This window comes from Ixodes scapularis, unplaced genomic scaffold (assembly GCF_016920785.2).
Source record: "Ixodes scapularis isolate PalLabHiFi unplaced genomic scaffold, ASM1692078v2 PGA_scaffold4__175_contigs__length_147842914, whole genome shotgun sequence".
Classification (NCBI taxonomy): Eukaryota; Metazoa; Arthropoda; class Arachnida; order Ixodida; family Ixodidae; genus Ixodes; species Ixodes scapularis.
The window spans coordinates 71,024,918-71,040,841 of record NW_024609879.1 but is presented as its reverse complement, the minus strand read 5'-3'; positions in this window follow the sequence as shown (position 1 = coordinate 71,040,841).

Below are 15,924 nucleotides of genomic sequence, written 5' to 3'. Positions count from 1 at the left end.
TATGCGTTGTTTATGGCGAAAAATATTCAAGGAAATGTTTCTTACATTTTCGAATATTCGTTGACAAACTCTAGTATCGTAGCTACAATTTCTTCGTACCATCGGAAGCAATAACATTGGTCTTCAAGTACAACATTACTATATTTTGACTTAAAGGGATACTGAACCGAAAATTCGAGTTCACAAAACAAGGCCGGGCGGATAGGCGGGAAGCTGCAAAACCAAGAAATATCATTCATATGGCGATATATATAACGGATCGCCGTATTTTTTGGAAAAGAAGTGCGCGATTGAATCCGGCCGACGAGGCCGACGCGACAAGTCACGTCACGATTCCCGTTCTCTCTCCTCCTCGCTACGTCCCGTCAAGCTGGTCAACCGAAGCGAGGAGGAGAGAAGCGAGGCCGCTTCTCCTCATTCTCGCATTCTCCCGGAGGACAGTTACGTCAAAGAACTCGCTTGATCGCGCCCTTCTTTTCCAAAAGTACGGCCACCCGTTTGAGATATCGATGTACGAGTGATGTTTTGGAGTTCATAGCGTCCCGTTCAACACTTCTGCAGCCTTACTTTGCGAAATCCAAATTTCGGTTCAGTATCCCTTTAAAATACCATGCTAGATCGGTGACAACCAGCGGAAAAAGAGGATAAACAAAATGACTGGCTTGTTTCACCGATTGATGGCTCATCTTATTGCCCAATCAAAAATAATTATCGTTGTTCTATACCCAGCCGTTTATTACAGTACCTAGGTACCATTCCCTTCCTAGGCACCGTGGTTTAGCAAAATGGGTTTACCATCGCTTCGAGAAAACCGGCCCAGGTGTGTGAGAAACCTCTTGAATCTTTGAAAAGGGTACGAGCAAGAAGAGAAATAGTTTTGATATTATCTGAATGATGCTGAAGGTTTGAAGAGTATATAAACATTATATCAACCAAAACGGTCGTCCTTGTATTGTTGAGGGGCAGCAAACATTGGCCAAATGATTCTGCTGAATGCGCTCCTCGTGTTTTGTAATGTACGAGGGGTCTGCTATAGGTGGTATTCACTGGACGCCATATTTGAGGGCAATGTTTAGAGCGCATGCTCAAAACGAGTTCACATCAATAGCCTGCTAAGACCGGCAACCTTGATGGTGCTAAATGCACGCTCCAAAAGGACTGCGGAAGCTCGCCGTCAGCACGCGCTCAGCAGCGGCGCACACGGATATGGCCGCCAGCGAAAACTCCCTATATTGATTTACCATGTACATTTTGTTTTGCCTGCTGTAGCTTACGGTAACTTAGAGGTCTGCACATATGATCACCTCCTCTACAGCCTCCTCTTGTAGCTGAATGTCCTTGTACCACCAGTGTGACAGCCTCTCCATGCCCTACTGGAACCGCTTTTTAAGACTAGCTTGCTCCCAGGCTTGGACAGCGGCTTCGAGCTTATCGATAACCACCAAATGGCGTCATCGCAGGTTTTTTTTTTTTTTTTTCAGCAGGTAGTAAATACTGAGGACTAGGTCAGGCCATACCCATGCGCAAACAAGCTCCTAACTGATCATACAACGTGTCAGAAAGACGGCCGAACCCGAACAGGTGCCGGTCAATCTCTGCGTCGTGTGCATTCGCATGAGGCCGCGATTGGCCAGTCTAATCATGTTCGGCCGTTTTCTTGACACGTGGCAAGACCAGTCAGACGCTTGGCCAAATAATCACTGGGGTCCCTGACATAGTCACCGGGTCCCCAGTAATTATCACCTGTTAAGTGCGATAAAAAAAATGAAAAAAAAAAACTGCAAGGAAACAGTATGTGGTCATTATTAAGCTCGAAAAAGTTGTCCAGGTGTGCGAGTGAGGCACTCTCAAAATTGGTTCCAACAGGGCTTGGAGACGCTGCCACACAGCTGGTACAAAGGCATTCGACTACAGGGGAGTCTGTTAGAAATCTGGAAACATGTACATACCTGTAAGCGACCGGTATCTGCAACAAAAAAAAATAAAAAAATAAAAAATACATATAAAACTATGGGTACCCCCTCGTAGTGCATGGTAAGTCGATTGAGCTCGGCAATTAAATACTTTTCTCTTTTTTTTTTTGTTACGGTGGTAGTTGTTACGTGCCCGTCCCCTCCGGTTTCGCGACGGCACGAGCGTAAATGAAGTTTCCCTCCTAAGTCTGGCGGAAAAACCTATGCACCAATTCATTTTCCTCGCGATCGTCCGAAAATGACGCCGGCTCTCGGCGCGATACGATCGTTCGTTGGCACTTGGTAGCAATGGACCATTTGCAGAAACATCGGTTCGAGAGTAACTGGTTCCAGTACCCTCTCTCTCTTCCTTCTGGCCGAGCAGAGAGGGAAGATGGTTTCGTTGTGTCGACTTCGGGGCGGAAGATTACGCACGATGGGGACAAAGGCGAGTTTGGGGGAGCCGTATCTAGGTCACAGCGTCTCAATCGGTGAACAGGATGTAGCTGACGTTTTGGGAGTGCAACGGGTGGGAGAGGCCTAGCGCGCGCGTTGTTTTCTCGCCACTTAGCCTCGACCCCAGTCGCGTGTCTAGGTGGCAGCACATATTCGCCAAGAGGTCCATTGGCGACGCGACCACTTGTGCCATCTTTTGTCTTCCGTGCCAAACGGTGCACTATTGTTCGAAGACCTCCGGCTTCGCTGCGTTTCCATGGAACCTAAGACTCTTTCTCTGTTTACTTACGTAAGTTCGCTCTTGGAAAATGTTATAGAAACGAATGCACCACCTGGTGGGCAAAGCTGCACAAAGTGTTAGCGCAATAAGTAAAAAAGCCGATTTTTCCGGTCGATCTAAAGAGCCTGCCCACTATTTGAGGCACCCTGAAGATGGAGTTGTGAGTCAGCGCTGTGTGAGTATTTCGTCTGATGCGATTGTGTCACTATGTGTGATTGTTTCTGGGACCTGTGGTCACTCGTGTTTGTGTAAAATCCATACTTGCGCTGTTATTTTGAGCTATACTGCGTTTCGTAATAAAGGCCCATTCACACACTTGCGTTCGGAGCGACCACTATGCTTACGAACGAATGCAACCGCTGCGACTTCAACGACATCGGTGCGCGACGTGTACACACACATGCAACCGCATGTAACCATAAGAAGCAACAGCCAATGAGAAACGAGTTTCAGCTCTTGCTCCTAGCCAATAGTAAGCAACCCAGCTACGCTTACAAACATGGCGGACGGTTTCCTGCCCGACGGGGGGTTGGCGGGGTCCTTACCGGAGCAGCCGGAGATTTTGGCTACGGCGAACAGTCACGAAGATCTGCGGTGCGCCTACAATAGCTGTGTAAAGGCTGGCTCTGACATCTTCAACGAACCCGTTATCCACGACTGCGTCCGTTGTGACGAGGGCGACCGCTCTGCGCCCCCGCGTACACTCCTGCAACCACTGCCATAAGCGCAGCGGGTCGGCAGCACGGCGACCGCCTCTCCGCCGCTGTCAGCTGTTTCAGCGGTGCCTCTAAAAAGAAGGGGACGCGCTGCCACTCACTTGCGTAACAGAAAATAGACAGACCGTCTTCTATGACGTAAACTTTATTTTATTTTTTTTTCGGGATACACTTGCAGGGTAGCGCGTTAAAAAAAAAAGGAAACGATGCAGTACGCCGTCTTGCACGATCACGCCTTTAATACACGACTTTGCCAACAGTACAAATCTCGCCAGACGCCTTTTCTACGATCATAAACGACGATGTAATTTTAGCAGCGATATAGCAACGTAGAAATATAATTTCGTGATCAGATAGACGTTGCAAGCATTCAGGATTGCTAACACTAATCACCTTTCTCGGGCGATGAAAACGCGTGAAAACTCGCATCCTTTATACGGCACCCACCAGTAATACCTTGAACTTGAGCACACGCATGGAATGCGAAAAAAAAAAAAAAAAAATCCGGGCGATGTTCGAGGACACAAACGCTAAGAAAGCACCACTGCAGTTGAAGTAAACAAACACGACGGCACAGGCGTTTCTGCTGTCTTGAGAGCGCTGCCACGAGATCGCCGCACGAGTAGGTGGATATTCCCCTCCAGGACGTGCTGGGTTATCATAACGACACATGACGAAAATTCAGTCAAGGATAGCGCTTTTACGGGGAACGATGAGCGTCCACCACGCCGTCCATGTCGACGATCACCACCGACGCCATGTTTGCAAATAGAAGGAGCCTGGCACGACCGGCATGCAGTGAGCGCGACCGAGATCCTCGGCCTGTGATTCGTCTGTCGCTCCCGTCGTTCACGAACGTAACGAAAAAGTTCAGCCCGGCTCAACTCCTTGTGTTGCGAACGAACACGAACGAAAGGACCGTTTGGCGCTTCGTTGCTATGGTAACTCGTCGTTCCAACCGGTTGCATTCGTTCGTAAGCGCAGTGATCGCTCAGAACGCAACTATGTGAACGGGCCTCAAGTCCGAGTGCAACCGACGCTACCGAATCGGTGCAGACAATCAAGCAACACAAAAAGTGCCTCTCAACGGCCCTCGTCGTCCTTCTGAGTTTGCCATAACTGGCTAAATCAAAATGCACACAGTGAATCTGCCGTGATCAACGCTTTTTAGAGCGCAGTTCTTGGGCGCCCATTTCGACGTTTCCCGGCGTCGGCGTCGGCGTCGCCGTCGGAGTAATCGCCCCACTAACTTAGCGGGAAACTGAATTTGTATTGAGGTCACCTGGCGTCAATTTTCCAACTAACTTTAGCGGCGAAACTGTGGGAGGAGGGGAGGGTACGGAGGATTAGGGGGACGAGGAGGGGAGGAGGAGGAGGGGAGGATAAAGAGGAGGAAGAGAAGAGGAGGAGAGGAGAAGGAGGGGAGGGTAAAGAGGAGGAGGAGAGGAGGGGAGGAGAAACAGAGAAAAAGGGGAGAAGGAGGGGAGGATGAGGAGGGTACGGAGGAGGAGGAGGGGCATAATCTCCTCTCCGCAGCCTTTCCTCCTCCTCCTCAAGAGCATATGCACTCTAATTTCGCATTACAGACATTTGTAAACGTGTTTCAATTTTTCTGCATGATTTGTGTAGCCAGTGTTTACAAATGCGCCTCGACGATGCACATTTGTCGTTACTTGATTCGCACTTTCGGATCGCAGCATCGGCTGCACTCGGACTTCGTGTGAAACGAAATGTAGACAAAATAGGAGTCTGCTTCGCCTTGAAGGGCAGGCTTACGAAAATGTAATTGAATATTTTGTAGGAAGGCGGCGTCATTTTATGTGTTGGCACCGACGTATCTTCTAGACAAAACCTTGCTCCTGCAACAGATTTTTAATATTTGTCACACTGAAATATCGTTGGGGTTAAAATACAATGAGCTTCCTTTTCAGTCAAATGAATCCAAACTTCCATTGTTCATATCGTCGCTAGTTATGCCCCAACTTCCTTAGGAAACACAAACAAAAGTAACAAAAATACACGTCTTCAGCGGTCTTGGTAGTTGTATCTCTTCACCAAAAGTGAGCAGTGTGCACGTTCAACGCCACCTAAGATAATCAAAGCCTACTGGAATTTCGGACATCACCAAAGTGAGATCCAGTTAAGAGTCACACGTGACCTTAGCTCTGCGTAAGTGTTTGAACCCAATGCAGAGCGTTGAAGGACTCTTGGCATCGGGCTCGAGTCTGAGTTGGCGCCATCCGACTGTCTTGACGTTCCATGAAGAAAGAGTGGGGCATTCGCGGGCCTTGATTATTCTAGAGAAAGTTGGCCCGTGCCTTCGACACAGATGTATAGAAAATGTTCCCACTCCTGTGGTTTGAGTGCACTGTGGCTTCCAAAGGAACACGGTATAGACCTTTTCTGTGTACTCTCGGCCCCAACTACCTAATAGGCATATCCGGTATGGGCGACGAAAAAATAATCCAACGTTTCAACGTGCAAATAGTAAAAAAATTAAGGGGAGGCTAAACGAGAAAGTGCGACGGTTACGCTTATATCCTAAATGCCCTCTATTGGCGTGGCAAAGGCAAAACAATGTTTTCGCCCATACTGGAAGTGATGTCAATTCAAGATGGCGGCGCACTTGCCTAAAAGGTCAATATGTACCTGCACAAGCCGTGTATAAGGAATCGCGTATTTTGCGTAGCCCAATAAAAGTCCCATAAAGCACCCTTTCACAGACTTTTCATTACGTCTTCGGCCGCCGCTTTGAGGCTTGCAAAATACATAATTCTAAGTCTTTACTAAACTTTCACGTTTAGTTTGTTGTAGTAATTTACCGACGTGTACAATATTTTGTAGTGATAATAAATATTAGAAACACAAACCCTATTTTCCCGGCGAATTCTTGAGAAATTTCGGAAACGTTTACTATCTACCAGATTCCGTTTCGATTAACTCGAAATATATTTTATGTTGTGTTTTGTTGTCTAAAATTGAGCTCTTAGAGGATACGTTTATTTAACAGACATCTTGACTTGAATCGAAGCCGCATATATCTCTTTAGTCATGTTCAAATTGGGGATTTTAGTTGCACCAGGTCCAGCGCCATTAACTCCAGCTGGGAGTTTTTAGGAAAGGAACACATATAAAAATAAAAATAAATATTTACATATATAAAATTGAATTATCAGTTACATTTGTACGGTACAGTGCTAAAGAGTCAATACCAGAAGCAACAACATGCACCTCTCCCCCTCCCCCCCCCCCCCCCCCCCGCGGGGGTGGAGGAGGGGGAGAGGTGCACCGTCGCCGGACCAGGCAAACACCATCAAGATACTTTCATATTAAGAAAGTCGGCAAGACCGCCGACATTCTCGCCGAGTGTTCCACTTAGCGGCCCAGGCAAATAACGGCCACGCCATGTTGTGGTGGTTATATATACAACGCTGGGTTCGCAATACAGAACCAACGGTTGAGCATCGGATATTGTTAGGGTTCGGCTATGACCCTCATTGCTTCGACTGTGCGCGATCCACCACCCGGATGTTCACAACCCTCCCGATGACGTTAACTACGCAATACCCGAAATTTCGTTAACTTTGTTTGCAATGGAGGTATTGAAGAAATACTCCGCCTGTATTATTGAAATTATACCATAAAAGAAGTTTCTTTTGTTAGAGGTGCTGCGCCTTAGTATACTTATGCCACACTTCTTCCAATAAGCTTGTGTCAAATTACAAACATTCCAACATAACATTTGGACCGCGCGAAAATTGCATAACGCTCTTCTTGAAACATTTAAAATGTCCCCATCATTGAGAAAAATAAGCTTTGGCTGGACTTCGACATCAACTTTTCTTACCGTGAGCTTGTGAAATTCAGGTCACACACACAGAATAGTGGCAGGTCTTCGGCCTTTCGCTTGTCCTCTTCACTTCTCAAGGTTTTGGATGTGGGAGAGTGACGCTTTCCTTCTCTCTTATCCTTTGTCTACCCTTCCAGCGATCGCCAGCGTACAGATTTTCTTGCAGCTTCCATTGTTGTTTGTCATCTGCTAAAACGCGAAATTGTGACCTTTTGAACTGAGGGGATCGGTGGACGAGTGTGTTTGCGCGGCACAGCTGGGAGCCGGCGGGGGAAAAGGTCGCGCTGCAGAACCAAGGGCCTCCTGGGTTCAGTCCTCACCCCTCGTTCTTTTGAACGGGATCAGCATCGTACTGGCATACGATCGCGTATCCCCAATGCATGGCGCACGTTAAAGATCTCAGGCTATCAATAATACTGAAGGGACATAATGTTTCACCTAATGCGGAGGCAACAGACGCCCTTTAGGGCTGACTAACTTCCCTCTGTATAAACACTCATACCTTTTGTACCAAAATAAAAATAAAAATAAAAATTTATTATAATTCTAATTAACGCGTGTCAATTTGTAAGCAAACGTATACACAACAACACGACGATGATGTACATGATTAACGGACTACAGCGCTATAAGACAAGGACAAGGAGAAGAAATATATGCACGACAGGACAGACCTTGACTCACGACTGTATGTTTTACTAGAGAAAAACAAAGACAAAAACACAAAGTTCTTCACACGTGTGTTGAGCACCGAGCCGCCACGACAGCGGGTACTCCAGTTCACGGTCTCACGAGCGAAACCTTCAGCGTTCTTATTAGAAATTTTAACTCTTTTTCTGACGCACTGACGCATGGCTCACACGATCACTTCCCCGACTGAAGATATGGTAGTCCCCACGCATGGCTGTGTGCCGAACGCACGTGTGAAGGATTTTGTGTTTTAGAGCACTGCTCTTAGGCGACCGTTTCCGCTTTTAGTGGCGACGGCGTCGCTGTCGCCGTCGGCGTAACCGCGCACGTTGCATTATGGGACGTCACAAGCATATACATCAATTCAGTTCCCTGCTAAATTTAGCGAAGAAACTGATTTGGTGTCTAGGTCTGTGATGTCCCATAATGCATGACTGCACATTCAGTTTCCCCGCTAAATGTAGTAGTAGGGAGTTTTCGTAGATCGTTTTCGCCGTCCCGCAAAGCCATCCGCAACCCGCTACGATAGCGGGAACTCCACAGTCAAGGCTATCGGCGCGCAGGCGCAGTAGCAACTTCTTCGTAGCGGCACGCTTAGCGGAACGGGCAGTGCGGTCTACGAAAACTCCCTAATATATCTGACGTCCCGCGGTCCTGCTCCCGGTGGTCGCGGCGCGAAGCCCTCCCCTCGCCTCCCTCGTAGAGCGGAGGGAAGTACGGCGCACGTGTGTTGCGCGTCTCAGCCATTGGGGAGCAGGACCGCAGGCGCGTAGATGCGCTCTGATAAGAAACCAAAATCTAGAAACGCGTCCAAATGGAGCGTTTTGACAGAGCGCTGTAAAACGCTGCCTTAGCGTTGTATCCTTCTAAAAAGAGTTTATTTAGTAGTTTTCGATGATGCTCAGTAAATTTCTAATTGGAACATTATGTCAATTTGCACTAATTAAAAAATTAATTAATAAGTTTGACTTAATTAGCCGACGGACAGGTGCGACTATCTCCCTATACTATGTTCCCCTGGCCGTATAACAAACCTGCACACACCGCATTAGTGTAGCTTTCACAGATTTTCTTTAACAAATCTGAAAGTATAAACAAAAACTGTATATATATATATATGTGTATATATCATCTCGCATGTGCCGACACGTGCGAGATGTGCTTCACCCACTTTAAAGCTTCATCTGATGCTCGGTTGGACAGAGTGTATTCAGCCTCTATGGCCACGTTGTTAACAAAATTCCGCGTCACCCCCGTTTATTTTTTTCTGATCATTGTCTAATTTCAACAACAATCGGTGAAAGAGCGCAACCGAAGGCCAAGCTCAACTGGAGGCTTTGGAAGTTGAATATAAGGCTCCTGAAGGATGATACTTTTCTTGAAGCAGCAGGCAAAACTTTCAGAAACGTTTTCGAAGGAAGGGAGAGCGACATTTTTGGAGGCGTGGGAACTCGCCAGGCAGGGAATTAAGATGATCGTTATCGAGGCATCTGCCGTTTTGGCGTTTGCAGCGCGCAGCAGTGAGCGCGAAATGAGCCGGAATTTTCTCACGCTTTTGAGAGCGCAGTGTGAAAGGCCGGGCGTAGGTCTTAAAGACATAGAAAGTGTTAGAGGACAAATCGACGAGTTGCATCGCGAGCGGTACCGGGGTGCCAGAGTTCGTGCTCGGTCACAAAAATACGTAATGGCAGATTAACCTACAAAACGAGCCTTAACGGAGGAAAAACGCTACGCAATCCGTAATGAAATCAGCGAGGTTGAGTAAGTAGCACGAGCCCAGACCATATTCGGGAGGCTTTTGTGGACCATTATAGGAATGTTTTTGAGAACCAAGCCTACGGGAGGAGAAACCCTACGGTTTTTGGGCCTTCTTAAGGCCCTAACTCAATTAGACGCAGAAGAGCAGGAAAGGCTCGAACAGCCTGTTACGCTGCAGGAGGTGGAGAGGGCGATCGACGACTTGCCGAGCGCAAAAACGCCGGGACCAGACGGGCTGGGGGGAGAGCTTTACAAAAAAGTTTAAGAACTTGGTGGCTAGGGTTTTGCTATGCGTAATCTCCGAAGCGTAAGAGCGTAAGGGGTTCCCACCGTCGTTTGCCCGAACGTATACTGTTTTAAACCCCAAAAGCGACGATGTTGACAAGCTTAGAAAAATCACAGGTTATCGACGGATAACGCTGTGCAACGTCGTTTATAAAGTTTTCGTAAAAATTTTGGCGCGCCGTTTTCAGAGCATCGCCTGCCAGATCACAGGCTAGCACCAGACTTGTGGATTCGAGGGCGGTCCATAGCAACAAATGTTCACGTTGCGCGTAGTGTTTTGGAGGCATACGACAACGGCATAGATCAAGCCGCTATGCTCCAAATAGACCTTGACAAGGAGTTTGACCGCGTTAAACACGACGTTCTTTTTGATGTGTTGGAGCGCGCCAATGTTGGCACAGTCATTTTGGAAGAAGCCAGATTGGGGGGGGGGGGGGGGGGGCGAGGCATATAGGGCTTGTAGGACAAAGCTTATCGTAAACAAAGAGTTGACCGAAGAAATTAATGTCCGGTTATCAGTCAGGCAAGGGTGCCCTCTGTCACCTTTGTTTTTTAATCTGTATTTGAAACTGTTCTGCTTAAATCTTTTAGGCAACGAGGATTGTCGTGGTTACCGGTTGGGGGACGTTGAGATTAAGATAATGAGCTATGCCGATGATATAGCAGTATTTTGCAGCGAAAAGAGAATCATTAGGGCGTTGGTAAAAAGGTGTTTGAAGCCACAGCTAGGGGCAGCTGTAAACTGGGAAAAGTGCCGTGGATTTTGGCATGGGGCGTGGGCCACAACGCCTTCAGTTTTTGAAGGCGTCAGCTGGGACCGGGCACCGTGCACATATCTCGGAGGAGGAGGACAAGCGTTGTAATAGAGGTTGGGGGAAAGGAGAGAGCCAATAGTGTGTACGCACTGGGCGCTTGGTCACTGGCTCAAACACACATATCTCGGCGTGTCTTGAAAGTGCTATCGTGAAAACAAATCTTATTGGTCGGGTGTCGCCACCGACCTCGGCAGGCGCGCGCCTTACTGGAAGAGGCGGGACCTGCTCATTTTTGCGCGCGACTGTTTGCAATGTTCTTCTTATTGCCAAGTTATGATATGGGTTGTAAGTAATTCATTGTGCTCTCATGCAGGTGCAAAAGTTTCGCCGCGTTTTGGCGACATCTGGAACTCGTCTTGGGAGCCCATGAGGTGCGACAATCTGTTCCATCGTGTCAGTGATGGCGGATTGGGATTATCACATTTGTTTGTACGACAGTTGGTGTCGCCCCTCTTTTTCCTCCGCGATTAAGACCACCCTTTCAGACGCGCGTTCATTCAAACAAAACGGTCACCTCATTTGCTGACCTTTGTTGTATCATCCTACGGCGGTGAGTCATCAAGGCTTTCACACAGAGGTTGACGACGCCTTCCACTTTTTGTGTTCCCGCTTTTCTTAAGGTCCATACGCACATTCGCGTTTGAATGCGTTTGAGTGCGTTGCGGAGTCCTTGCGGCCCGGCGCGGTCGCTTGCCGAGCGACGCGCGCCTTCTCGCAACGCTCGGTAGCACGACGCAAGCGAGTAGAGACTCGCTCAACTTTCCGAAGCGTTGCGGTGCGTTCGGGTGCGTTCAACCAATCAGGAGCCGAAAGAGGAGAGGGGGTGACGTGTTCGCTCGCCCCACCCGGCCGACTCGGCGAGACGTATCCGGTTCGCCGGTCGCAGTGTTTGCTTTTTCGTTTTGGGGAGCGGTGGGGACTGTATTTTCCAAGGCTGCGATGGTTCAAGCTTGACAAAACGTCGGGGAAGCCGGCGAGATTCTTCCAAGATCGAACACTTCGACGCTGTCGCCGTGCGCCGCCATGTTCCCTTGGATTTCGCTTACTATTGGTGAGCCACTAGCGACGATAGCACGTTCTTATTGGCTCTTGACTGGGGCTGACTGCGTGTCAACGCAGCTGTGCGTACAAGTTTGGCGCAAGCGGTCTCCGCAACGCAACGCGCCCGCTTGCCGCTACGGAACGCACCGCGCTCAAACGTGAATGTGCGTATGGGCCTTTAGGAGTATCTGTCTGTGGTAACCAAGAAGACGCTAAAACGTGACTTGGTGTTTAATTTGTTTCCTGCCCCGCTGTACAAAAGAGGAATTTGCAGCGATGATCGCGCTGTACTAAACGTGATAAGCGCATGTATGTACCACCCGCTGTCAGAACTTTCTTTTCAAATTGCTTAGCTATACTCTCCCAGTTAAAGCTTGGCTGAGAAAAAAGGGCATGGGCGTACCACGGCCGAATCGATTGTATGTTGTGTAAACAACCCTAGGCCGTTCAGCACGTTTTTATTTTCTGTTGGGACGCAGTTTTTTTTGGGGGGACGTTCTCCAGAGTACGTTAAAGAAAGAGTTCTGTATCAGCCCGTCGGCCATACGTGTTTTGAGCGTACGCAACGACGATTGTGTACCTTTTGATATGTTCTTTTATTTTACGACTCTGCAGTATATGGCGGTCGCACATGGCAGTGCGTCAAGCCGACCCCAAGACCAAAGAAGTTCGGTTCTATCTCTTTGACCTAGTTAAACAAATTGAAAATGTTTTTTCCACCCGAGAGCCCAAGCCCGAAAGTCTAGGCCTTTCCAGAAAGCTATTAGAAATTAAAGCCTTTTTAACATGCCATGCAAAAGCTTTGCAGAGCATTTTTATTATTAATAACCGCCGAGAAAAAAATTGCATCTTGTGATTCAGGGAGCTGCCGTTTAGAACTAATCGCGTTAAAATATCCCACAAAAAGCACCTCCGAATTTGAAGGAAAAAGAAAAGTATTCCGACAACACGAAACCCTAACTATACTGCATTCTGCGTGCAAGAGTTCTTTTCTCAGATGGACTGATTGGGCTTTTTACATATCATGCGTGGCTATATAAGGAACAGAAATTCCAAATATGCTTTCAACGAAAACATTTCTCCGATTTATGTGCGATGGATCCTTTTCACATAAGTAATTCATGACTTGCAATGAGTTCACAATATCGGCAATTGGTGTGTCTTTGATGCTGAGAGCGTACCTGCTCCAGCATGCAATTTGCACCGTCAAAATTGTTTTTATTGAAAATAACAAGAGTAAACGATAACAGCGTCATGCCCAAGCCATATATAGCGTGGTACAAGCTTGGCTGGATTTCTGTTTTGTGCATGTTTCAGCTTTTAAGGCGCATTTGCAAATGAGCAACCGAAATTGCTCAAAATCTCGAACATGTCAGATTTGTTTCAAGCCATTTTATTGCAGAAACCGAAGGAATTTATCTCGCAAGAACATCAGCCTTTTTTTTCAAATAGAATCTGTTTTTTTTTTTTTTTTTTTTTTTTGCGGAATAAATGCATCAAATTGGTTTGCTTAACGGCAGGGAACTAGTTTTTGTGTTCTAAATGTCGCGCGATTTTCGGTTTTATTTCAAACTTACATTTCAATCCTTACAGTTGACGTATCTTCGAGTTAGCTTTCTTTGAAGACTGGACTTTTTATTGCATTTATGTTATATATCGAAATGAAAAATAAACTACTGCAGGTCCACTGTGACCTTCTGAAGCCTAAACAAGTAGGAGTAAAGTTGTCACACGTATAAGACACGCGGTGCCTGCTGCTTTTAGATGTCTTGCTATTATTATTCCTAGTTGAAAGGCCTGTCCTTTTCATTTTTGCCCTTTATCAATATTTTTCTGCCGTACTTTGACGAGCCGCCTGTTATTTGTACAACAATCCTGTGATCTCGGACTCTCATGAGAACCTGGAATTTTGTCAGGGAAAGGGCATACCAAAAGAAGAAGAAACCCATATAAAGATGGCCCTCAAGTGCGTGAGGCCTCGTCAAAAATCAAAGGTGACGAACGAGAAACTTTTTGTTTTGTTTTGTTTAGTCGAGTGATTCCAAACAATAACTAAGTATATATACGGCCAGAAAACTGTTTTGGTTATAACGTTGAGGGAAAGAGAACAGTGACCATGGTTCTGCTGAAAGTATTCCTCGTGCTTTGCTTCGTGGCGTATGGTACGCCGTTTGCCCGAGCTATAATATTAACTTTTTTTTGTTCTATGTGTTTCTTACTCCTGTTTCTCAAGTAGAAAACTGAAACCTTTGCTGTCACCTAAAGCGTACGCCGGTTTCAACAGTCAGCATTTAGAACTTATTGTCTTTTGAGGACTATAACAAGGTGTTCTCATCTCAATTCATGGTCGGTTTTGATATCGAATATTTATTTTCACCCAAGAATATATTTTCGGGAGCATTCTTGACATGAAAAAGAGCACGAATGGTAAGCTTTGCGGATTGCTTTGTTTTAGAATTATTAACAATTAAAAAAAAAAACGACCAGAAACCACTCGCTATTTTCTCACTTCTCAATATAAATAAAGCACTGGGACTCTTTTGTGACATTCCTGAAATAATTTTCGTTATGCTAGAGAAATACTAGAAAAAAAACTATTTTATATGTTTCAATAACTTTTTCATAATGTGAAATTGTGTTTCATTGACGAGTTTTGGCAAATTAATAGAAATACTATCTTTTATATTTTTATGTTAATATAGTATGTTACATTTGAAGCAGGAAATGCATCGAAAATCTAGCAAATCCCGAATCGATTTTCTCCAAAAGACAATTTTTTAGTTTTCTTATTTTTATTAGTAGCAAGGCAAAATAGTGAATGACGAGGAAATATAAAGAAATGATGTATATTGTGTTGTTTATATTTCCGCAATAAAAACTTGAGTCTTACTGAATATGCGTTGTTAAATGGCAAGCTTTATTGCGGAGCAAATAACGTTCTGAAATACATTCCGGACAGTTTTACTTGTTTTAATGTTACGCGTTAATTAAAGTATTAAGTAATGAGTATAAATCGCCATAATTCTGGACAGATTAGCACCTATGCCAGGACGCTGTCACGACTATTAGATATTTTTCTTGATTGAAGCGACCACTTAACTCTTCTCAATGTGAACAGGGCTTGCGGCGCTCTTTTTGCGCGCCTCTTTTACATCAGGCTAAAAACGTGACATTTAGCGATTAAAATTTTGATTTTAGATTATTAGATTTGAGCAAATTTCTTCAATTGGTTTTGCACTTAATATTAATTGCCTTCAATACTGCAATGAGAACATGACCCATATAACTAAGAATTAAGTTAATTACCGTATCTTAGTTCATTATCCAACTTATCATTATGATTATTCTCTCCTCTAATCGCCGCCGAGCCTGATAATTACATGGTGAAACCGACGCTCTACTAGCTCTCACACATTCAAAAAGAAATCGGTTCACATAAAAATCAGACACCCTGTATAGTTTATTGTAAAAAAGAAACCTGACCTTAGCGAGCTTCTTCTCCCGCAAGGAACACTAGGGACCAACCACTGCATTCTAAGGCGTCCAGCGGGGCTATGCAAAACGAAGACGGGGCGGCAGGAAAAGACTCCGACATCGCCACCTGCGACCCGCTGATCAATCGCAGCAGGTAGCGACGTGGCGACGTCTCGGTTCCATCGTCCCGCCTAGTCCCGCCGTCTTGCATAGCCCCCCTGTAGTACGGTATAGTACGGACACGGGCGACTGAGCATGCTAAGCGTCATTTTTGTTTCTATGCTAAAAATCAGTTTCGAGCTCTTTTTTTTTTTTTTTTGCATCATTAAAAATGGAAACGTATGTACTGTCAGGAGCATAAGTTTGGATAACACCGTAGCGTCGACCGAATTGTATCGCCGCACTTTCTGACGGCGTTCCGCCAGCTGTCGAGATCCGCGTAGCGTGCACGCGGGTCTTTTCTTGTTTGCTGGCCTGCTCGTTGGCTAGTCTCAAAGCGGCGCGCTCCGGTCTCATTGAACTGGCGATAACCGTGATTCCACAATGTTCGCTCAACACTCTGAGCAGCGGTCAAGCGGCCGAGCTGGCGTCCACTGCGGCACGGGCA